The 24,070-nt window shown below is 40.8% G+C and overlaps 2 long non-coding RNA genes across 2 annotated transcripts; one reads left to right on the top strand and one right to left on the bottom strand.

Moving 5' to 3' along the window:
- Positions 1-14,865: 14,865 nt before the first annotated feature.
- On the bottom strand, positions 14,866-21,917 carry LOC140647394 (uncharacterized). The gene is made up of 3 exons (XR_012040750.1): positions 21,651-21,917; positions 20,234-20,389; positions 14,866-15,663 (listed from the first exon to the last, which is right to left on the bottom strand). It is a non-coding gene; the product is annotated as an uncharacterized lncRNA (long non-coding RNA).
- LOC140647396 (uncharacterized) lies at positions 17,718-22,483 on the top strand. Its single transcript, XR_012040752.1, has 3 exons — positions 17,718-17,788; positions 20,242-20,318; positions 22,373-22,483. It is a non-coding gene; the product is annotated as an uncharacterized lncRNA (long non-coding RNA).
- The last annotated feature ends 1,587 nt before the right edge of the window (positions 22,484-24,070 follow it).

Below are 24,070 nucleotides of genomic sequence, written 5' to 3'. Positions count from 1 at the left end.
AAGTATGGAAAATATTAGTGGTTTCTGCTCTTCAACATGTGGAGTCTGTGCACACACAGACAATACGATTTTCAAATGCACTTACCAATGGTCTGACTAAAATCTTTGCACGTCAGTGTAAAAACAGCTACTATTAATTTGCTTCAGAGTTAAAATAATAATATTGATAAATGCACATAACGCATTTCACCACAGGAGTCTAGTCAAACATTAATAAGATTTAGAACATCTATGAAAGTGTTAATTTAAATCTGTTTTATCAGTTGTCATAAACTCAAAGCTCCAGTGGGCCTGTAAGTATTCTGTTCTGCTGCTGCCAAAAAGGAGTTAACACTATTATGTGCCAAAAGCAGAGAGAGGATACAAACATGTAAAAAGTGTTCATAGCCACGTACTGACGTGAAATCGGTATGTCAGATCCACCTTGCCACTGCTGGCCCAGCGCCCCGCACTACCAAGGAAGGTAATGAATACTAAGGGTAAATGTCTTCCTACACCCATATTTGGTGATCACTTTGACCCCAACCATGGGAGGAGACACAACAACAAAACATCTCAAAAAGGACTCTCTCTGTAGTGTTTCTGCTACTGATTTACCCCATCTGGTACTGTCTCCAGGGATGGTAAGTCTCTGAGACTTCAGAAGACTTGAAACATAAACATGAAAAACATTGCTGAGAACTATGAGGAGCGCCGTTTTCTTTCCTAGGACCAAAAGGGAACAAAAATGGGAGAAACAGACTCAGAGGACCCAATATAGAAACAAACTGAGCCAAAGAAGTAAAAGACTGCATGTGATGGTTTTCACAGTAGCTTCTTTGACAATATCAATATCAAGCCATTGCTATGAAGAAAACACTGAGATTGTCACTCTGCAGTCATGCCTAGCCAACAAAGCTGAACTTCAGTCAGGTCCTTAAATCCCAGCAACATTTACCATGTCCATAAATGTTTTGCCAAGGTAGGCTCATAAATACCTGGCAGCACCACTTCAGTATTACTCAGTACCCATCTGTCAGGAGTGTCACCACTTCTCAAGCAAATGCTTCAGGTAAAAAATAATCTTTCAAAACTGTGAGAAAATTAGCTTTTGAGTAGATCCAAGAATAAGTTCCCAAAGAAAGCCACAATTCTAAGCTCTCATATAAATGTCCCCTTGGCATTTAAGGTTGCAATTTTCTTTCTTTAAAGACTGTATGTTTTCACTATACTCTTAGATGAATTTTTAAGTAAGTCTACTAGTGGTATGGCTGTTTTCGAGAAGAGCTAGTGCCATGCTCTCTACCTGTCTAAAGGAACATTCTCCAGTAATGAGATGAACCTCACAGTGACATACAAGCAAATTGCAAATGAGCTTTTCCCTGGAGATCCATATGCTACAGTGAGTCCAGAGTGCCTGACCTGCTGAAATGAGAGTGGCTGCAAAAGGTAGAGTTGGATTCATCTGCAAGATATACACCACAGGGAAGAACAGCTTACAGGTTTCCTTACACACTGCCCTGTGAATGAGTTTTGTGTTTTTCAGGAAGGATTGTCTGGAGGGGCAGACTCAGCCTCCTTACGCTATCTATCCTGCTGTTTTGCCTATAATTTCCTGCTTTGTCATCCAAATAGCAGTAAGTGCAGCGTGGGCTGTCCCCATCTGAATTCTGTACACTTGGCTGTTTTATTGGCATCCCACTGGAAACTGGTGCACAGTCTGTGGGCCACAAATTCTGTGCTAACCAGCCAGGTGTGCTTGGCCGCAAGGGCTCTGCATGCTCTGGAAGGTATGCTTCAGCTGCTGGACTTGCCACAGTGCTCTCTACATGGAAGGGCAGGCTGGCCTTGAGGCAGTGCAGACAAGCCCCATACGCCATGCTGTTGTTAAGGGTGAACCCTGGTAAACAGAAGCTCCATGTAAAATGATGGACCTTGGCTACATGCCCCCACCACCCAGGGAGCCCTGCAGGGAAATGACCTAAGTGTACCCTGGCCCTCCACCCCTTCGGCTTGGTTTCCAGAAGGAGGAATGCAAGAGCTCAGGCAAGATGGAAACAACTGGACGTTGGCCAAGGCCTTACTCAGATGGCCAGGGGCAAGAGACTGGAGACAGCCTGGTGGGGCTCAGTCGAAGAAGAGCCAGCTCTTACCCATTTCTGACGTGGAGAAAGGCCAGTTTTGCCACTCCTTACCGCCTGACCCAGAACATCAAACCAGTGAGTTAGGTCACTTTTAAAATGTCCATTTTCTTTAAAATGTCCACCAGCAGCCATCTGCACTGTGAAGCTGCCTTGTACCCAAGGCAGCTTTAATCCCACAGATTCAGGTAACCAGACCACCATGGCTATGGCAGCTCTAGGCTTGGTGTGGGCTGCACAAATCCACATGGGACTGTGGGGACCTCTACAGCAGCTGCTTAAAAACAGACACATCATTAGGCAGAACACAATTTAATGAATAGCAGTGTCTCACAGACCACATGCCTGGTTTTAGCCCCTTTCTAATGCAACTAAAATGCTCACACTAAAATAATACATGCTTAAGCTACCAAAAGGTACTTTGCATTTGGGAAGTCCATACCATCAGTTCCTGCAGCTCAGCTAGATACAGCCACATCTTTTTCTCTGCTAACTTTACCAGGCACCTAAACACTTAAGCTCTCGTTCCAAGAAGTACTCAGCAGATTTCCAATGATAATTCAAACTGTATAAGTTTCTGCTGGTGTGAAACAAGGTAGGATATTACCCTGATCTCCATGCAATGTGGGAAACCTGAACTGAGCTGAACTGAGTAGCTATGTCAATCACCCAGAGTACAGGGGACATGAAAAAGGCGGGGGAAAGGATGATGTCTTAGTCTGCACATGAGACTCTCAGGATATGGTAGGAAAATAAGGTCTTTTAACTTCTATGTGTTTTATATGTTTACCTTACATGTTCTGACTGAGCTTTCCAAAGTTGTGCAAAGATGTTGGACCACCGTCCCTGTTAAAGCTCAGGAACTTAATAATCAAATCTCCTAGGCAGATGTGAAAACTTCAGCCAAAGTATATCATCTGTAATTTAACTCGTTTTACTGTATTTTCCAATAAGTGGAAGAAAACTCAAAATGAAACTTCCCGTGCTATTTTTTTGCCTGCAGACCTGAGCAAGGCAGCTATTTGTCCTGCCATTGCTGTGGACTCACATGTGTTTTCCAGTTTAGATGTTGGCATATTCATTACGACCAAAAAGGCAAATGCGTGCTCTGAACAGCCCGCTTGTTTGAATCTGATCTCACAATGGCCTGTTTTCTTTCAAAATATGCCCTTTGAGAATGTTATTATGCTTGTTATAAAGTAAATGAACTTCACTTCCTCACCGCCATAGCCATTAGGCTGACAATGACAGCAGGCAAACATAATCAGCAAGTGCAGTCAACAACAGAAGGAAGCAAAATCAACTTGCTTTTAAACAGCCCTTTACAAATGACAATAAGGAACATTCCGCACCTCAGATACTTATTTCCAGTTCAGTACGAGAGGAAGCATATCCAAGATACCATCAGATGTAGCCAAGAAATTCTGCTCTAATTGACACTCCATCCATAATTCATGGTGTTGTGGGAAATGAAAAAGGAACCACAGTATCTGTTTGAGATAGATAGACAATCACATATGAATTTTCCTGATCTTCATAGGAGACTAGAGGTGAAGAGCTGTGAAGAGGTTATGGGGAAGAAGGTCAGGATAGATATTAATGGTCCACATCTTTTTTTTTAATTGTCCTTTTAATATATTTTTTGAAACTACACTCACAAAAATTGTCCACTGGAAAAAAGTTATAAACTGCTGAATATCCACAGTTTCAGTAAGTAAGTTATTTTTCAGCCTCTCAGGAAATTAAGTCTAATCAAAATTATGCAACTCACTCAAAAGTTATGTAGCAGTCTAAAATCTTTGACCAAATTTGAATTAGCACTTTATCTGTGCCTGATTTGGGATAATAATGGTCCCTGGAATACCTCGTTATGGAGTCTCATGAACCTACTGGGTCATTTCCAATGCTGTGGTCCTTAAGGAGCCTTTGGCTGTGGTTGAATGTGTAGGTCAAAATCTCTGTCATCTTATCTGTCACACTCACCTATCTTTCATGGAGTAATTTTGTTGAAGTGTCCCAGGGCAGTGGATCCTGGAGTTCACAAATTTAATAGGCACATGTAGGAAACACGTACCTCTTAAAGCAATTTTTATGCTTTTTATCTGTGGTGTTTAGAAACATTCATTATAACATCAGAACATAATCAGAAGACTCCAGGAGCTGATGTCTCTTTTACAAATGGATTTAGTGTTATAATTGTATTTACTGCATAGAATGTCACCTAGTAATCCCTGCTTCAGATCTGTAACTTGTGTTTGAGGTTAGGATAAATTTCAGGAAAGCCCAGACGCTTAGCTTTAGAAGTCCATGAACAGTGGAGAAGGTTTATGAAATCCAGGACACAATACAAAAGGGAAAGCCTGGAGCAGTCTCTGTCATGAAAGTTCTCATGTTCCCAGGTAATGTGGCAATGCTGGGAAGCCTAGTCTTAGAGGCTTAAATATTGTGAGCCAGATTCTCAACTGGTACAGATAGGCAAATCCCACTAAAGTCAATGAAAGTGTTCAAATATATAATGGCTAAAAATACAGCCTGAAATTTCTCTTCTGAGTTTTCTCTCTTTGTTTTTGACCAACTGTTCTCAAGGGCACTGTTCTGAAATGTAACCAGCTAAGGCTGATGTTAAAGGGTAAAAGAAAAAATCCCCAAGCTAGATTTTAGAGTTTCTTGACAGCCAAAGACACAGTTGTTTGATTTACACACTGTGAAAAGCCATTGAATTAACCTAATTAATTAATTAGGATTGGGGTTTCAGCTGAAGAAAAATCCCACCCCTGTATTTGTTTTCATCAACTCAAATCCCATGGAAAAGTATTGCCTTCTTATCTATTGAAGGTAATAACTTGCATGTTTGAAATAGAGGGCCCTCACTGACATAATGTATGACATAATTAGCTTTCTTCATGTGTTGACCTGGCCAATACATTTTATCCCTGAGACAAAATGGTTGAGTTTTCCTCCAATATACTTTCAAGAACTAATGTGTTTTCTCAGACAGACTGTAGTATGCTTCAAAGTTACTTTCTCATGCCAGATTACTTCTGGGGTGTAACTTCTTTGCCTTCAGCAGAAATACAATTCCCAAATGAATTGGTCCTATCTGTGAGTTTTAAAATCAGATTGTTTGTAATTATACATTTTCATTAACTTCAGAACTCCAACTGGTGCATCAGTACAGCTGTAATGTTTGGGAGCGCCCTGAATGCATCAAAAATGTTAACACCAGCCCTCTGTAGTTCTAGACTGAAGATTTCCACATGGACTGGAAAGAAATACGGTCACCAATTTAATAGTTAAATCAAAGCTTGGGAGGTTACCAAATTGCCCAGATGTATCTGTCTTGCTGCTGGAATCCCTTGTTGCTTTGCATGAATACAGGATTCTCTTCTAAAAGTGATTACAAGTGTTTGAGTTTAGAAATGTCAGGAGGAAAAAGGAAAATAATGATAGAAAAGTTCATGGCAGTCAGCCCTTCCTTCATTCCAGCCTCCTAACACACAGTGTAAGGAGGGACTTCTTCATGACTGCATCAAGAGTCTTACATGACAGCAGCTGCACATAATTTCATCAATAACAATAGATGAAAAATATGCTCATAACTTCCTTTGGTTGCTTGTTCTGTGGCCAACATAAATGTCCATGGATAGCAAGGATAAGTAAATAAATGGTTTCCACAGGATAAGGATAAGGTAGGTTGGATAAGGATGTCGATAAGGTAGCTGTTTGCTTTCTTCTCTGCCTTTTGATACCTCTTTTCTATACTGTTCTTTACTATACCCTTGTCTGAAACATTATTCTGAATTAGGTTTTGAATGATTTAGTATTTGAACTGCAGAATTGGACACAGTCATGGACCAGGATCCTAGTGTGCTACATGATCAAAGAGAACAAAGTCCTTGCCCAAGAAAGTTTGTAGTCTATAACTTGAGAAACAACAGATAAAGAAACAGACAAATACAGAGAATCAGTGAGCATAATATGACTGTATTTGCAGTGGTAAATTATAGCTGCCCAGGACCAGTCGGTGGCTCTAATGCCACCAGGCACACTTATCTTCTGAAACAAGGGGCCCATACTCTCTCCACCAAAAGGAAATGTCTTTGGCCTGCACTAATCTCTTAAATCCTGCCTGGGGATTATATGGGAGATGAACCCAGACAGCACAGTGCCATGGACCATCCTAACAACCTGCCAGTAGAGACCATTGAGTTCCTGTGTCCAGAGCATTGTTTGGTACTGCTTTATTTGCTAGTATAGATGGAGTCACTGACCATCCTGATGGGGCTTGATCAAAGCAAACCAACTGCCTTTCCAATGACATAAAATATAAGAAACTATATACGATGTGTCCAGATCATCTTAATAAAAATGTAATCTCAGCAAATAGGCTCACTGTTAGGGTAAACCATATGAACAAAATTGAAATGCTTTGTTTTTTTTTCTTCACCAGAACAGTTTGTAAAACAAACATATCCAAGAGTTTTGGAAAGGTTAGAAACCCTCAGGCTTTTGTGCGTAAATCAGCCTCTAATGAATAGGGGGTTAGCAGGTGATTTTCTTCCAGGGCAAGTTATTTCTCTGAACAACTTCTTTTCTCCCTCCAGAACAGATGGTAGTGTTCAATGTCTAACACAGATTACCAAAAGAGATGGACATCTTATGTTTCATTTGTGCATGCATTTTTGTACATTTGCTATGTTAGACAAATCTGTTTTCTTGAAACACATCCCCACACATACGCATTAAGCCTACAACACCCAGGGTTTGTGCGTATGTGATGTATATAAAACAAAGCCACAAAAGCAATCAAAGACACCTTTAAACCATCTATTAGTGTACTGCAGTGTAAACCGTTTATGCCTTAGTCTAGAGGAAAATGTTTTCCCAGTCCTATAACCACTATATTTCAAGGCAGTGCATCATAACACACTGTCTGTCCTATAGTGGTGGTGATGGATTGTATGGCGAGGTTGCTACTGTAATCCTACAAAAAGAAAGTGAGAAACAAAAAAGGTTTTGCAAAAAAATTGGACTTGTTCACATAAGGATTTGCAGTAGATTGAAAAATTGTAAGAATTGAAAAAATATAGTCTGTTATGTGCCTTGATGTGGGTCATGGTCCCTTCATGCTGATAACTGGATCTTAATCCAAGTGCATCACTAGCTGTACTAGCACAGTCATACTGCCCTATGAATGTCCAGGCAGATGTATTCAAACCACCCCTGTTTAACTATGCATTGACCCTTCTCCATCTCCCTCATGCCCTCACAGCTTTTTTCTTATTCATAACATTTTTGTTTTTTCTTTAGAGGAACATGAAGGAAAAGATCCCTCTGGCTTTGCAGTAATGAGGTAAGAAATTGAGTTTCTGTTTTCATAGCTGCAGCAGTAGCAGTATTTCTTGAGGAGTGATAGTCACCAGAGAAATTACAATACCAAGATTTCTCTGTGTTCTTTGTGAGTTTTGATGGTGGTTATTTAACTGTGGCACCAAACCCCATTAGCCCTTAGACTCTTTGCTATCCATTCGTATCACTTCAGTTGGGTGTAATGATAGCATCCACTCATGTTCACAGACAAGAACATTCTGCATGCAGTACAAATGACTGGCAGATCCTTTTTAGACACTATGGACCATTTAGTCCCTTTATCTCCTCAAGACAACACAATTTAATTGGGCCAGCCAGAGACACAGCATTGATGTTTGAATACTGCAAGAGTTTCTTGCAGCCAAAAGTTCTGTGATTTAGCATCAAGCTAAGCAATCTCTGTTTTAAAGAGCCAATGCGCTTCAGATGACATAATTTTCTTCATTAGTGAAACAGGACTGAAGTGTTTTCCCTGAAGACATGGTGACCATAGAGCTGCTGGTTGGAGGTATGCTCGCTCTGTCTCCTCATTGGCAAAGACAACTGCTGGCTCCCTGTCCCCAGATACTGAATCCCACTCCCCTGTTGTCCCCTTCTGTTGGACCATGGCATGTAGTGGAAATCAGTTCAGTTAAATTATTCAGACTTAATTTAAAAAAATCTATTTTTAACCCAGACCATTTCACTAATTCAAAGCCCAGTGTGGGCCCGTAGGCAGTGTGACCAGCACTGAGAAGGTGAGGGCTTCAAGGGTCAGGGACAGAGCAGGAGGGGAAGGGAGAGGAAAACGAGGATCCAGCCATATGGGTGGCTTGAGGTGGCATCAACAGGGAGAAAAAAGTGGAATCAGTTTTCCTGTATCGTGGGAAACTAATGAGCAAAGTACCATTTCAGAAACTGGACTTGAGACCAATCAGGCTAGAACTCAATTGCTGTGAATGGGGCAGAAATACTTTCTAATGAGCACCAGGCTTTACACTGTGATTTAAAGCATAAACCCTCAATTTAAGTGGCATGTAAACTAATTAATGCAATGCAATGAAAATGAGTAATAGTTTTTTTAAAGGCCACAATGGAAAGAAGTTTAACTGCTGCTTCTTGTTAAGTAAAGAGTTCCAAACCTCAAACATAAGTTGCAGCACTTTTATTAAAAGTCTTAAAAAATTATACAGAAAATCTGTCCCTATTCTTTTTAAATAAAGAAGATTATTCACCTTCTACTATACTTTCTACACTTCTCATTTCTAGCTTACTGCAAACTTTTCCCAAGAAATATTTTGGGCTAATACTTACTAATTTCTCAATGCCAACAAGTTTAGTCCTAACCTAGTCTGTCTGATATTTGTGACATAAAAGAAGGAGCTTGAGGAGAACCAGAGCCAGCCTTGAACATGAAGCAAATGTTGCTCCCACTAAAATCAATGGAGATGTACAATTCACTGTAACGAAGGCTTTTGTGTATTCATTGCTGAGAGAATAAACAGGTTTAATGACTTTAATATTATGATCATGTAAGACTCTGCCAGAACATATATTAGTATGCTTTTTTCAGATAATTTCTTATTTTTCCAAAACCAACTTGATGATGATTGTCAGAACTGTTTTATTTATCCACCTGAAATTAAATCAAATACACCAAAGACTCATAAATTGGTTAGAAAACAAATCCAACCAAAGTTTTCCAACTCCCCTGGACTCTGCCCTAGTGCCATACATAATTTATGAGTTAAATTAAATCTCAAAGCATGTCAGTGAGCTTTGTATAAGGCAAAGACCATACATAGGTGCTGGAGAAATTCACTTGGCCTTTGGAAGGGATGCTAGACACGTGCAAGGGCTTATGCCTGCATGGGAGCAGAGCCAGGCAAAGTACAGGTATGAATGATGATAGCTGTCTTCCTTTGCAGCCAGGGCATCTAGGGAGACTCCCTATGTGGCATAGCCCTCCTCAAACAACTTAATTTAATCCTTCAGCTGTGACATCCCTCTTGTCATTCCCTTTTGCCATCACCTCATATGTCACAGAAGTGTTATTCATTCATTTATTATTAGAACTGGGCATTGACAAGTATATTTTAATAACTTGTATTCCTTACAAAGGCTGTTTATTAAGCTAATATTTCTAGGCCTCTTTACAATTAATCATAAAGTGTCCAAGACATATATTTTCATTATCTCTCTGTCTTTTTGATTGGATGAAAGCCCAAAAAACTTGTATCCTAAGATGAGAGTCTGCTGGCACAACTCTGTGTGTTTGATATCATGTAATTCCATTGCTGCAAGAACAATAACCAGTATGGCAACTTTGCTGATTTATTGACTTGGCCAACTGAAAATGCACCTTTTTCACTCTGTAGAGGAAAAAAGTGTTCTAGTTAAAACAATTGGAAAAAAATGGGTTTAATGCTATTTGTTTGAGAACTGAGGTACATAATGTGAAAATAATCTTGAAGCTGACAGCATTTTCACTGGCAGTGCTTTTCTGGTCTGAGCTGCACGTCTTTGATTGATCTGAGAGAGTGAGAGAAAGAGAGAAGAGCCAAATTGCCATGATTTTTTTCCAATATGACATTTTGACTGCAGTTTTAGGTCTGATCAGGATTTCTTCAGTTGAAAGTTTTCTTATGGGAAAAAGATGATTCACACAAATCTGACTTTTCCCAGATATGGACCAGTTCTGAAGACATTTTCATTGAGAAAAAACTCTCCCACCCTACAGACTAGCCAGTAGACCAGTGGCAACATTGCAGGTAACACTGGACACTGACCTGGATGTAGGAAACCAGCTGTACCTCTCCTCCTTGTCCTGGTTAAAGAATTGGAATTTCTGAAAGAAATGCAAACAAATTAGAGATCTTGTACTCCTTTTCAAATGTAATTTGGTGACAATATAAATTATTAGTCCTGCAAACACAACGTGCAATAGTAGAAAGCAGATGTTAGGGAGAAAATAGAGTATGAAAATGGCAAATTATCAGTGGGTTTAAAATTAACCCCTTTTCTGCAAACACATCTTCCTAGAGATATTAATCCTGTGCAAAGTCCAGCTGAGATCACTGGTGCACCACATGAATCTGGGCATCTGTCTTGAGGGAGAGGACTGTGGGTTGGCGGCTTATGTCCCTTACATTAGTTTTCTTTAATGAAGCAGGGCACAAAGCTTTTTAAAGTAGATGTTGCTCAGTTTCTTTTCCACAATGTAACATTCTTTGAGTTCGTCTGGTGAAAAATGCTAAATAAAAAAAGTCAGGTGTTAGAACTACTGCACAGCTTTCACTGCACAGCACTTCTCACCTATTACCAATTTGGAGAGATGCTTTTCAGGTCAGGATCCTTTTTTTCTGATGTGTCAAAACAGCTCCTACAGTAGTAAAAAGTGAGAACATTTAATACAAATAATATATAAAATATATATAATATATTTTTAAGAGTTCCTAGATTAGTATTTTACAGGAAACATTTGTCTAGAATGAAGTCATAAATGAACTTTGTTGGCTTCCTTATTTTTTAAATGTAGTTAATTCTTCCCAAATTGTCAGTGAATACATTTTGCAATGTTTCTGCAGCAATCTATCAACAATCACTTCATCTGAATCTGATTAAATAGAGCAAAGTCACTGAGCATGACCAATTCCTTCTTAGTTTGCCCTGAAAAGCCTAACAAGAATAAAAGTTTCTTGCATTCCTTGTTTCCACTCAGCATTGTATTTGTGTGCAAAATCCAGGAAAAAGATCGGATAGGCAACATGAGCATGTTGGGGCTTTCTCTCCTTTGAAACAAGTTCCTGAAACAAATTCCAGGTACGTGACCCTTACAAAAAGAGCTGAATTAGAAGCTATTTGGGATCTTTTGTTAGTCAGTCACTTTCCTTTCCCCCATGACTTTACAAACTCACACAAGCTGGGTTTCCAGTCCTTTGTGTGAAGCCAGGGATACATTAAGGAAGGGGAATCCACAAAGAAGCAGGTAAATGGTTACTGAAGAAACATTTGTGTCATAACCTGCAGCCACCCAGAAGCAGCTGTCAAAGAGCCAGTGAGCCATAAAATGGCAAGGGTCAGCTATCCACCGGGACTAGTTTTCCAAAGAGAATATAGTCATAAATCCAGAGCTATGCTCAGAAAGAATTTGGATTCCTTAGGTGCTGGATACAGATGCTTTCTAGACTTCCATAACATGATCTTCAAAGACCCTATTCTTGTAAAAATGTAAAATGCTCGTAAAAAAGAATGTTAAAAGTCTTGTAAAAATGAATAAACAAAACAAAATTTGATATTCAGCAATCTTTCTTCTCCTAGCCTTGCTCTGAGATACATTTGTGTTCATTGTCAGGAATTAAATGCACCTGGCAAATCTAGGATATGGGAGAGCTCTAGTGGACACAGAGGTATTAGTTTCCCTCACTCCCTCAAAATAGTGAAGACTTGTTTTGGGTAGTTTCACTTGCCACAGGTCTTTCTTTTCAATATGCTTCTGATGCAGTGTTTTGAGAACAGGAGAAAATAAAAATGCACAATGACATAATTTGGTGGGATTTTTTTAATTAGATAACACTGTCAGACTTGTTAATGAATGTGCGTTTGTCTCTCTTTATCTGATATTGTTTGAACTTCTTGTTAGCTTTGTTTGGAAATCCCTTACCCATCTCTGACCCACAAGTTCTCATCACCCTTTTTTCTCAAAAGGTCTAGTAAAGTCCAGCCCAGAGCAGTTGTTATAACCTGGATTGAGTTTGGAAGATCACTGTTCTCATTTCAGACCTGAAAGCAATGAAAGCTTGTCTGCTTTTTTGCAGCTATACTTATTGGTTTAATACAAGATATGACCTCTGCCTATACATCTTGCCTGTCTGACTGCAGTCATCTGGTCCTCAAAGTTATAATCTCAACATCTTCCTACTTCAGCCATCAATATATGAGTTCCTCGTAATAAAAATGGCTGTGTGAGCTTGTTTCCTTACAAGCTTGGAAAATGTTAAGCTTTTGCTTAGATTTTCTGGTAATATTAATTATTATCTATAATTTAAGTTGGAAATGTCCATATTATATCACACGGTTGCAAAGAGATCAGCCCATTCCCCCAGTGGACAAATGTACTTGAGCACTGTGGAAGGACAGCAGCTTTATTTATCCAGTTTGACTTTTCTGTTAGACATACAGAAAAAGATTGCGCTGATCTTACATGGTGCACAGGGGAAACTGAATTAAGCAGCAGTAGGGGCATGGAAGAGCAGCGCCTAACACCAGATGCTTGAGGCCTGAAAGTGTAAGTTAAATTGCTGAAGGACACCAGAGGTACAGGAGTGAACCTAGGGACAGAAGACAAGGGTAGGGCAGCCTGGGTACAACACTGGGGTGGAGTGTGAATGGCAGGTGTGGGATTCTAATTAAATCAACAATAAGTTGTAGAAATTAACTGGGAGCTGAAGTGTGCATCAGTAATTAGTGTTCCTGTCTCTCTAAGTCTTTCCAAACCAACCTTCTCTAACTCATCCACCATACTGATATCTGTGCTTTCATAGGCCTTCATTATCTTCAACTGTTTTGTTTATCATCTGTTGCTCACTTTAAGAAAATCCATTTCCAACTGAACAACCCACCTTTTGTTTATGAAATTTCAAGCAGACACTTCAGTGCTTTTTCTCCAAGCTGCCTTCAGTCTCACAGAAGGAGCTCCTATAAACTCCTGCAAATTAAACTCATCAATCTCTTTCACACTATTTGAGCTGCTAGACTGGTAAGATCATGAATGTGCTGCCTATCTCTCTGACCAATATTGTCTCACTCTTTCTTTATGATTGTTTATATCTATTTATTGTCTCTGGTCTTACCTTTAGTTTGCAATTTCTTGGGGAGGGCTTCCTGCCTGGTCACTGCTTGTCCAGGGCTCAGGTCAGTGGATCTTGGCTCTCAGCTGAGACACTCGGGCATAACATTAGTGCCACCAATAGATGAGGATGGCATTGGTAGGGATGGCTAACTGATGCCAAAATTTTTATCTGCATAAGAACTGAAAATTGTTTCAACAGGCAGAAAGTTGTTCAGATTCATAAAAGCCTTGAGAGCCAGCTGGAGCCTATGGGACCCTGGTAAGCTCACTCTTACACCAGTGTACTCAGGAGAAAGCTGGAAGGACTCTTTCCTATGCCTGCTGGGAATGGGTAAAGTAGTACAAAAAGGAAAGCAAAGGACAAAACTCCCACATGATTAGGATCAGACAATCAGAGAATAGTTTGTATTGGAAGGTACCTCAGGAGGTCTTCTAGTCCAATACAAAATTTGAACTTTTGGGGGAAAAAACATCTCATAAATTTAGCAGCAATCTCATTTTTTTCTGTGGAGGGGAGAAGCTGATTTATGATATTTGAACTCTCTGGATTGGCAAGAGGATGGTGGCAGGATCACAGGCACAGGTTCTGACAGTCCATTTGGAAGCTGTACAAATGGGAAGTTAATTGGATAAGCAGGCACAAATAGCCCATATAATGCCAGGATTTTCAAATTTATGCCTTTGAATGCCGCCTGGTTTTTTGTCCAAGTTATTAAGGCATCTCATTTTCTGGAAGCACTGAACATTCGAACCTTTGAAAATCAGGCCCTGGAAAACTGATGCAAATCAGACACCAAAAATGTATGTTTCCAGAACCACCAACTATTTTTTAAAATCTTGCTGTGATTTAGATATTCCCTTTGTTGATAATCATTAAAATATGGTAATTGTTACCAGGCCTCTGCTAAATTTCAAAAGAAAACTGATACTCACTTTAAAGTAACAGGAAAGCTGCTTATTTTCAATTTTAAAAAATAAGCACATCCCTATCTAGTGATCCTTCCTAATGAAGCATGCCTGACATCTCCAACTGCCAAGCAAACAGGGAAATAAGCTGTCCAAATTGCTGTGCAGCCAGATACTTGCTCACTCCAGGAGAGCTGCCAGATCGCTCTCATTTGGAAAGAGCCACCTTCAGTCTGGAGGTAACTTTCATTTCTTCTAGCTGTGGTGGAGGATTTAGCATTGTGTACATTGCAGTAGGGCTTTATATATGTGAGGCTGTCTCGTGTTGTGCTAGGCTGCCTGTCGCTCACTCTGTCCCCATCATAAGTCAGTTTTAATATTGCTGAAGATGCATTTCCTAACTGATCCACAGTTCAGTACAAAGAATTTATTTCCCCATTCCCAGTTTCTGCCTCACATGAGATGATTTGGAAATGGATTGAACTATTTTGTGCTTACCTGGAAGCAACTATACTAGTTGCTGTAGGGGGGCTTCCCCCATGAAGGGGAAGGGAGAAAGTCTGTCTGATTGCAAAGAGGGGATATGGCAAAAATAGTTTAAAAAATATTTTTATTAGTAGATAAAGACTTCCCGGTCACAACAACAAAGAAAATGTCATCATGGTGGTTCATCTAGCTGTATTTCCTGCCTCTAGAGTTGAAGGCAGCTTAGATGTTTCATCTTAGACATCTGAGTCTGATCTCACAGACTTCAAGTTTGGTCATAGGTATGAATTAGACTGTGACAGATACTTGAGTGAAAGGACACCCTCCCTTAGCAGCAGCCATTGCAGCATTACTGTCTCTTATGACTCAATTACAGAGCAGATGTGCTCCAAAGGGGTCTGATTTGCCACCTAGGTGAAGATATGCACATAGCTTGGCAAGGGCACTCTGAAAAAGATTGATACTCCTGGTGGCCTTGGGCACATGGAAAAGTGCTACAGATTAAATTGAGAGATATTATAGAAATGTAGTTGGGATGCTTGACATAGGGGCATGGGTCCTTTTAAAACAGGGAGAAAAGAAAAAAAATATTTTTAAGTAAGTGCTACATAGCAGGGGCATTACTTTTTCTTCACCTAGAGAGGATCTATAAAAAGTAATCAGTATCATAATATGCATTTTCCATACTCATTGAAGAAATAGAATAACTAGAGTTGCTTGTGAAAAGTCTGCTCTTGCCTGAGCATGCACTGGGGCTGCAACTGTGTGTGTACAGATTCATGCAAAATATCCCAAAGGTTCAAACAAAACAGGTGCTGCCTTCTGCTGACAGCTGGTGGTGGACAGTCCACTGCTTTGGGGCTGGAGGTCCCACATCACACCTCTCTCACAGCCCAGGATGGGGTCACCGCATAGGCAGAGATTTTCACACTTGTCAGTGTAGGCTGCATCCTAAAAAATAAATAACAATAAAAGTAGCCTCTTAATTCTTCCAGAATAAAATCCTTTAGCAATATTATAACTTCCTTCTATTCATCTTCATATTAAAAGAAAAATTAAACCAGCAAATCAGCAGCTCATGTTATTAGCCATACTGGTTTCCGATAATCTCTGTCACCCACCAGGTTCACTGGCTAGTTTGATGGATAAGGATCTGCGGACAATTAATCATTGTCTTTGTAATACTCTAGTCACCAAACATGTATTTATGTGTTGTACGCTTGTTGCTAAACGAGAATAATCCAGAGCGGCTGCCCGCGTCATCACCCCAGGTTGCCATGGAGATGAGTCACAACATCTCTCTCTCTCAGGATGGCTTCCCGCTCGGGGAGCTCTTCGAGGGTTTTCCCTGCTTTCGTTACACAGTGAAAAGGAGCTTTGTGAAGCAAAATTGATGATTTAGTTCTGCTGTGCAGTCAGAGATATAATTCCTCCAGCGGTGCTAAAACTTTTATGAAATCTACTTCTGTGGCCACTCAAAAGCTCTCAAACATATCTTTGCATGAAAACAGTTTAGATGTGAATCCTAAACATTCTCTTTCTCTTAAGCAAAAGGTGTAGAATGAACTTACCACCCTTTTTCTGTGCACTAGAGTTTGCAAAGCAGGGCCTGGTAAGGTCTGTGGGGGGGCACCTAGCTGTGTGTCAGAGAGTCTCTATGGATGAGCTTCAAAGGAGAATTTAGATAAAAATTTACTGGCATTTGTGGCTTCTCCACCATTACCCCAGGACCCGCACGGTGCAAGCACTCCCCAGCTCCATCTGACTCCAGATCAGTCTCAGCCTGTGATCTGATTTCCATTGATTTTGGCAGAGCGCTTCATAGATTTTCTGCTGAGTTTCATGCCAGCAGCAGGACAGGTAAGTCTTGACCTGGATGAAGCCAGAACAACAAGGACAGAAAACAGAACTGGAAAATGTAATATTGCTGCTAACCGTGTGTGCTTTCTGAAAGACGGCATATAGTTTCCCCCTTTCTCAGCGGAGTTCAAGGTCATGAATCCTCCATGGAAGGTAACATCATCTAGCGGAGCAAGTAGCTATCCAAAGCTACTGCACAGTGGAGAGGGACTTAAGAAATCCCCTTGTCCTCTGACGTTTCTAGTGGATATATTTCCTCAAAGCACTGCTTTTGGGCAGCACTCTGCTCCTTTGCTTTACTTGTCAGCTCCAGTCTCCTCACTCAGTGCACAAACATCTGTCTCAGGATGAAAATTAAATGCTGTAATGCTGAGCGTTGCAAAGCACTAAATCCTGGAGATTAGCATTGCTGGGGAATGGATGCAGAGCAAAAACTGCAGGTTGTGTGCTACAAATACCTGTGCTGGTCAGGTAGTTACAGTCACAGGCAGATAACCACAGGTGGTTACTTGGACACTTGGGCTTTAAAAAATGCGCATTGCCCAAGCACTCTCCTCACACAGGCGTATGGTCATAATGTGCAGTTTTTAACCTCTGTAATAGGATTTTTTGTCAATTCAGAACAAAAACCACCAAGTTTTGAAACTCCGTTTAAAAGAAATTGGATACGAATATTGTTGGATTGAACAAAGTGTTTCATTTTGATCTGGGATTCTTTTGGTAGAAGGATATAACATATAAAAGAGAAAAATGGCATAAACTCAAGGTTATTCTGAATTGAAAACTCAAAAGGCTCATCATAAAAAATGCTTAAATGGGACAGAGATTTCAGCTGTGTCAGACCATTTATTCCTGGTCCACTCTCAAAAGGAGATTCAAACGTAGTTGCAATGATTTCGCAAATGGCATTTTGATTTCAAAGGAACTGCATTTTCCAATTAAAAAAAAAAAAAGCTGTAGCATGAAAGATTTCTTGATCAGCCCCAGTGAGTGAGAAAACTTCAGCAGTTGAATACAACACGCAAAGCCTGGGAAGGGGAATTAAAAGTTCCTGAAATGTAAATACAGAGGATTTTTTTTTATTATTAAAAAAAAAAAGAGGTTTTGACATCATGCGATATTGGAGTGTGAGGGCTGCAGAGGCCCCACCCTGCATCTGGCAGGCAGGGAGGTAACTGAAAGCTGCTCCGGTCTCCCGTGGGCCATCTCCTCACTGGTGGGAAGCCTGGGGTAACGGAGGGGGGTTTCTGGGCGAAAGCAGTCGGGAGCACCCTGGGGAGCCCTATAAAAATGACTCACTTGCAAGGGGTGGGGGCGTTTTTTGGAAGAAGGTTAGTGGGGAGCAGGCTGCTCTGCTAGCCCTTGGGGACTGGGACTGTGAAAAGACTGGGAGTTTTTATAGCCTGAGCAGGCTGCTGCTTCTCTTTTAACACAGGAGGGAAGGGGAAGGGGAGGAGGATAGAGGGAGGGAATTGTTTTGGTTTTTGTTTGGGTAACAAAATCAGGAGAAACCGTTTGGTAGAGTTATCTAGCATGACTTATTTTTGCTTGCATGTTTTGCTGACATAAAGTTACAGGCGGTTTGCCGTAATCAAGGCTTACGCTGAGGTTTTTGTTAAGTGCTCGGTACAGAGCTGTTTTAGCAAAAGCCCCCATGTTTCTGCTGGGAAAACCTGTGCTCTTACAGACAGCTTATTTCACTCAGTCAAAGTGGATGTTAGGGGAGAAAGATTATCATAAATATGCTGCTAAAAGACTACTTCTGCCACAGCTGTTCACACCAGAGCACTTTCCTGATTTTAGCATCCCCTCCACAGTCTTGGTAATTGTCTTGAACGCTATATTTATGTGACAGTGATTTGTTTTGCCTTTTGCGCTATGGTTGCAAGCAGTGCCATAAAGATTTTTTCAATGTGGTGGAAAAGTAGTTCAGGTTAATCTGTGTTTCTTGAGAAATGAGGGCAAACCAAATGCTTAACTCCAAATCCTATCTTTCATTGAATATTTTTCTGGAATTCACTTTAGAAATAAAATAGAAGTGAGGTAAATGCCAGTTAAACTGTGGACATTAAGTCTGGACTGAATTATTTTCATTTTCTCAAAGCTGAGCTCTTGTAGTGACCCAAAATGTATAGCTAATATTTTTTTTTAAATATTCCAACTTCAGTTGAAAATTAGTTGTCTTCTGATCTCAGGCAAAGTGATTTCAAATAATAATATTACTTGTGGAATGGAAATTATGCTACTCTCACTGTTCTGCTTTTGTTAGTTTTGTTTTTCATGACTGGCTTTTTTCCAAGCCAAAACTAACAGGTATTAGATCAGTGAAATTACAAAAGAACTTTGCATGAATGCCCTGGACTGAAACCAGTATAGCATTTTACATAAATTTGAGTATAACACTTTGCTACATCTCCTGTTGTTTGCAAAGACACGGCCAGATTCTTTACAGATTGTCTTTTTCACCTTTTTGAAGGAAGGGCTCAACATTAAGAGAAGGAAATATGTTTCTAAACAGCTTTTGCAAAATGTCTTATGACGCATAAAAACCAACAAAATAATCAAAAAACCCCAACAAAATAATCAAACTATATCTCCTTTGTTGTATACTTTGGACTTACTGCACCAAAGAGAAAGTACGAGCATGTGACAGGTTAGGATCCGAAAGAAGATGCAGCAAAGATGTATCTTTCATTTTAGATGTGTCCACACACTCCCTTTGGTTATGTTGCAGGGTGATGTGGCCATGCTAACATTAGACTTGCTAGTCCAGATGTTGGTAGCTGTCTCTTCATAGTGGTTAAGAGCTGAGCATTCACTATGCTGCTCTGGTGATTTCATAGCCAGCCCCAGTTCACATGGTTTTCAGGATGCTGATGGTAGCTTTAAAGTTAATTTGGGTATGTCTCCACTATACTGTCATCACTGCCATGGCACTGACTTATTTCTACAGGAAATGTCAGGCCTCCAGAGGAAATTTGGTAGTTACTAATGTCTGCAATTTTCTTATTTTCTGTCCTTCTCCCATTCCTGCTTTCCATCCCCACCCCCATTCATGCTTTGCTCCAGACTCACAGCCTACAGCAATATGTGGAGGATATAATATTCCAGTACAACGCCAAACATAAAACAAGACGTGTGGCGAATTGTAATGACAAGGTTGATCTGGGTCTGTGTGTGGAGGGACTGTTTGCAGCACACGACTCAGAGAGCTGGGTTAACATGATGAATGCATTTAAGCCATGGCATCTGAAGGATCCCAGCAAAATAGCTCACTGTCTTCTCCCCTAAATGAGGCCTTTTCAGTACTCAGCTCTATAAACGTGGAAAACTGAGTTCAATGTTTGCGGGTGTTTGCTGTTTCAGAACTGGCTTAACTTTCTAATGGCAAGCAAAACAATGTGTTACTTTTCTGGGTGTCCCATGCCCCCGTGCTCCCCAGCTGGTGCCCATGAGCACTGCCAGGCACTCTGTCCCAGTTCCTGTCCCTTGGTGGATGCGCCCTGAGGTCTATGGGTTTGTTTCCAGCTGGGCATGTATTGGTGGCTGGCTGTGAAAAGATGGCATTTGCAGTTGCACGGGTCTAGGCCCTGCTCCTTCGTTATCTTGTGTGTATGTCCCACCACTGTCTGTTTTTTTGACTCTCCCACCTGATTCCTACCTTTCTAGCTGATGGTGGGGGTAGCTCAGGCCCTCCATGAAGCAACATGACTTCTCGTCTGCTTCCCCTCGCTGTGCTGCGCATGGTGAGTATCCCCCCACCCTGCACTGGCCGCTCAGGGCTGCCGAGTCCCAGGGTACCAGAGAAGCCGTGGACCTGTGCAGACAGATAAACATGTGATGTCCCAGATACAGCATCCTACTACAGCCTCCCTCCTTTGTCAGAGCCAGGGCAGAAGCAGAGCTAGAACCACATCACCCAACATGTGGAGCCTTATGCTTTGAGCAATTGCAGCCTGAGGTCTCTGATTTCCAAACTGCTGTGCCTGGTGGAGCACTGAGCCCATACATAAGATAATGCCAAACTGAAACCTTCTTTGAGTTTTGGGTTTCCAGGGTTTGAGCTGAACTTATTGACCTATAGAAACTTAATTCCTTCAGCCAACACATGAATACATATAGACAGGACTGAACTTCAGGTACATCCTTCCTCCCTTATGTTCACTTTAAGTGGCAGCATCACAGAAATGTTCCTGAATGATGAACTCTGTGCCAAAGGCATTCCTGGCAAGTCATTTCCTCCCTTTCCTGAGCCTCAAAAAATGTAGGAGATAAAGACTTATCTTGGTAGCTGGTATTTGTTGTAACAGGGTGAATTGGTAGAGCTGTATCACAGAAATCATGACTCAGAAAAAAAGCATCTGACAGATGGAAATGAAGTGTCTTTTCAGTAAATGTCATCTGATTAGACTACTCAGTTTTTTGTGTAAGTAAGTCCCTTTTTATTGCTTCTATGACCAGGTTAAGATAAATAGCTAGAAGCAAAAACATTAAATATTTTTCTTTTATTTTCTGTTTTCCTCTATTACATGTAATTGTTGAAATGACAAAAATACACAGAAACTCTGTGTATCAAAAAACAAAGTATCTCTGCTGCCATAGTTATAATGCCATTTCCCTTCTACATACGGGAGTGCATCCCTTGCTTGCAGGGTGCTGCAACCTTTTCACTGCCAGAAGGTACTGGATTTTGTAAGTCAGCCCTGGCCCAGGAGGGTCTTGTTTCACCAGCGAGCATATGAAATAGACGCTTATAGCCGGGCTTCGTGTGCTGCAGCAGCGCAATTCCCATCCCATCAAAGGACTGAGCAGGAGGTAATCTCCCTACGGGGTGCCTGTTGGACCAGAACAAAGTGACAGTATTTTCTCTCAGTGGCAAGAGGCATTCATAGATGGGTCTGCAAGAGATTAGAAAATGCTTTTAATTCACCCAAGAGTGAATTTCCTCTCGTTTCTGGGACTGTTTCCTCCCCTGCGATCGCTCATGAACTTTCTCCTTTTGGGTGACAGTAGCAGTGTCCCAGTAGAAAGTACTTCTTGGGATGGTTATGGCCATGAAGGAGACACAGGTCCCTTACCTTCTTTGAAGAGTTGCTCAGAAGAAATAACTAGTGCTTCAGCAGGCCGGATTTGTTTCACACAACGTCTGAGACATCTTGAACAGTGGTGGTGCTCTTACCCACTTGGAAAGCGTATGAGAACCAAAGATCCCATTTCCAGGATGCATTCGGCTCCAGAAGGTTGCACTGCTAGGCAAGCCTTGGCCTTGTTGTTGCTGACCACCTGGACGCGTTTCACATCAGGGAGAAAGTGGGGGCAGTAATGATTATACAGTACACACAGGAGAGTCAATAATAGTGCCAAAAGGCAACAAACAAAGGAGTATTGAGACAGGGTTTGTTATTGTAAGATTATACTCAATTTAGTCATTCTATGACTATGTATATTCTTCTGTTTATTTATGTAATAAGCTGCCCTTGTAAGGCTCTGGCAGATTAAAAAATGGAGTCTTTCCAGATGTGTGAAAAAGGCAGTTACTTGGAGAGGATTTTATACACTGTGTTGCTACAAGAGATTTTAACTCACCAATCATCATCAAGAATATTTGGATTTTCCTTGCTAAACCACAAAAACCTTAATGGGGAAAATCATTAAACATATAAAGTTATAGCAATATAAATATTTGACTAAAACCATTATTGAGATGGCTCTTGGGAACCTGTGTTTCTGTAAACTTTAAGGTCTATAATGAATACACACATACCCTTCTTCCTCTCTTCTTTCTCTCCCGCCATGAAAGGCCAAAATTCCTTCAAGTTACGGATGTGAGGCTGAGTAACTTTATGAAGTTTTCCTTCCTTGCCTTGTCCTAAGAACACAATTTTCATCCCAGTGTATGGCATAGCAAAAGGTAGGTTAATGTCTGATGAACAAATGTAAATGTTTAAAAATGAGCTGAGAAAGCCATATAATAGCAGAGCCAGGGAGGCCACCTTGTAGCGCCTGTGTTTTATGATCTGTGCTTTTAACAGCACAAGTGTGAGTATATTATAGTTCGTATTTGAAAGGAGAAGAAAATCTTTTACATGTCTTTCCTAAAATGTGCGATCACAGCAAACCTCTGCAAATTAACCCCTATGAAGCCAGTTATACGAAGGGCCTCATTACACAGAAAAGTTGTATGACCTTCAACATCACTGATCATTTGTTTTGGAGCATTTTTTTCTTACTGCTGGCTTCACAGGAATGGAAGAGTTGCTATATCAATTGTGGGCCTTTCTGCCCTTTTTTTCTGGAGAAGGAGAGAGAGAAAGGAACTCGGGATTTGAAACCTCGGTCTTTTCTCTACGTGAACAAGGAAGCTCACAAAAGAAAAGCTTAACTTGGATTCTATTTTTTGCCATATTTTAGAAGCCTACATAAGTTCAAAATAAGGACCTGAGCCTATGATGCAGTGAGCACCCTCTGGGAATTACAGCCTGAAGCCTGAATGGATAAGGTGAGGGGAAGTAATGGTGGGCTGTTTCCTGGATCCAGGATGCCTCTCTGGCTCCTCCAGGAGCCAAAGGACTGGGAGATCCCTCTGGTCTGTCTCTGGTCTCTCTCTGAGGAATTTGTCTGTCATAGCTCCCCCTCTTCAACACCCCTTTAACTTTGAAACAGATCATAATAATTTCCAGAACTGAACTTCACAGCTGCCTCTGGTAGGACAGAGAAGGCCTTTTGACCTCTTACCAGAACAAGGTGAAGCCCTCCACAGATCTGCTGGGCATTGCTCTTCACCCTCAAGCTGACCAGTGCCTGTAGGCGCTGACTCTAACTTCACACAGTTGCTTTATGTAGGATGCACTGTATGCCTTTAGAAAGAGTTTTTTGGATGCAGCCCAATTGGTTTCCTTCTCTGTCCCCTTTGAAGTGACGTCACTATTTTGAATTTACGTGGTTAAACCAGAGTAGCCTTAAACACAGTGTATTCATGTGCCAGGAAATTGTGGATCTAGTGAAAGCTCACAACAAATCAAAGCAAAGTATGAAGCTCTATGTTTTATGTCTTTATTAACAAGTTTAATAAAATTTTAAATTTAATTACTTGTATAATCAAACAAAGGCTCCATAGTATACTGCATGGTTTTAGGGCCCACAGATATTGCAGAAGGGGCTATGCCTTTTCCATAAGCCTTTAAGGGATTTAATGACAATCACATTTCAAAAGTCAGTTCAACTGGAAATGTAACTGGAAGTCATCAAGATGACTTAATGACTTAAGGCCCTAAGATATAGTACCTGGCTATAGTGTGCTTGTGTGGGAACAATGAAGGATATATTCTTCACACACCCACCACACAGTCTATTTTCCCTTCCTTATAGTATGTCTTAAGAATAACACACAGTAAAGCGCTGTCACTGGCTAAGCACCGAATGTCATTATAGCATCCCATCCTTCCCCCTGAAAACTGTGCTATTCAGCAGAGGCAACAGCCTTGAGATACGCAACCCT

This window comes from Ciconia boyciana, chromosome 2 (genome assembly GCF_034638445.1).
Source record: "Ciconia boyciana chromosome 2, ASM3463844v1, whole genome shotgun sequence".
NCBI lineage: Eukaryota > Metazoa > Chordata > Aves > Ciconiiformes > Ciconiidae > Ciconia > Ciconia boyciana.
The sequence above is the reverse complement of the archived record's forward strand: the minus strand, read 5'-3'. Positions and strand labels throughout refer to the sequence as shown.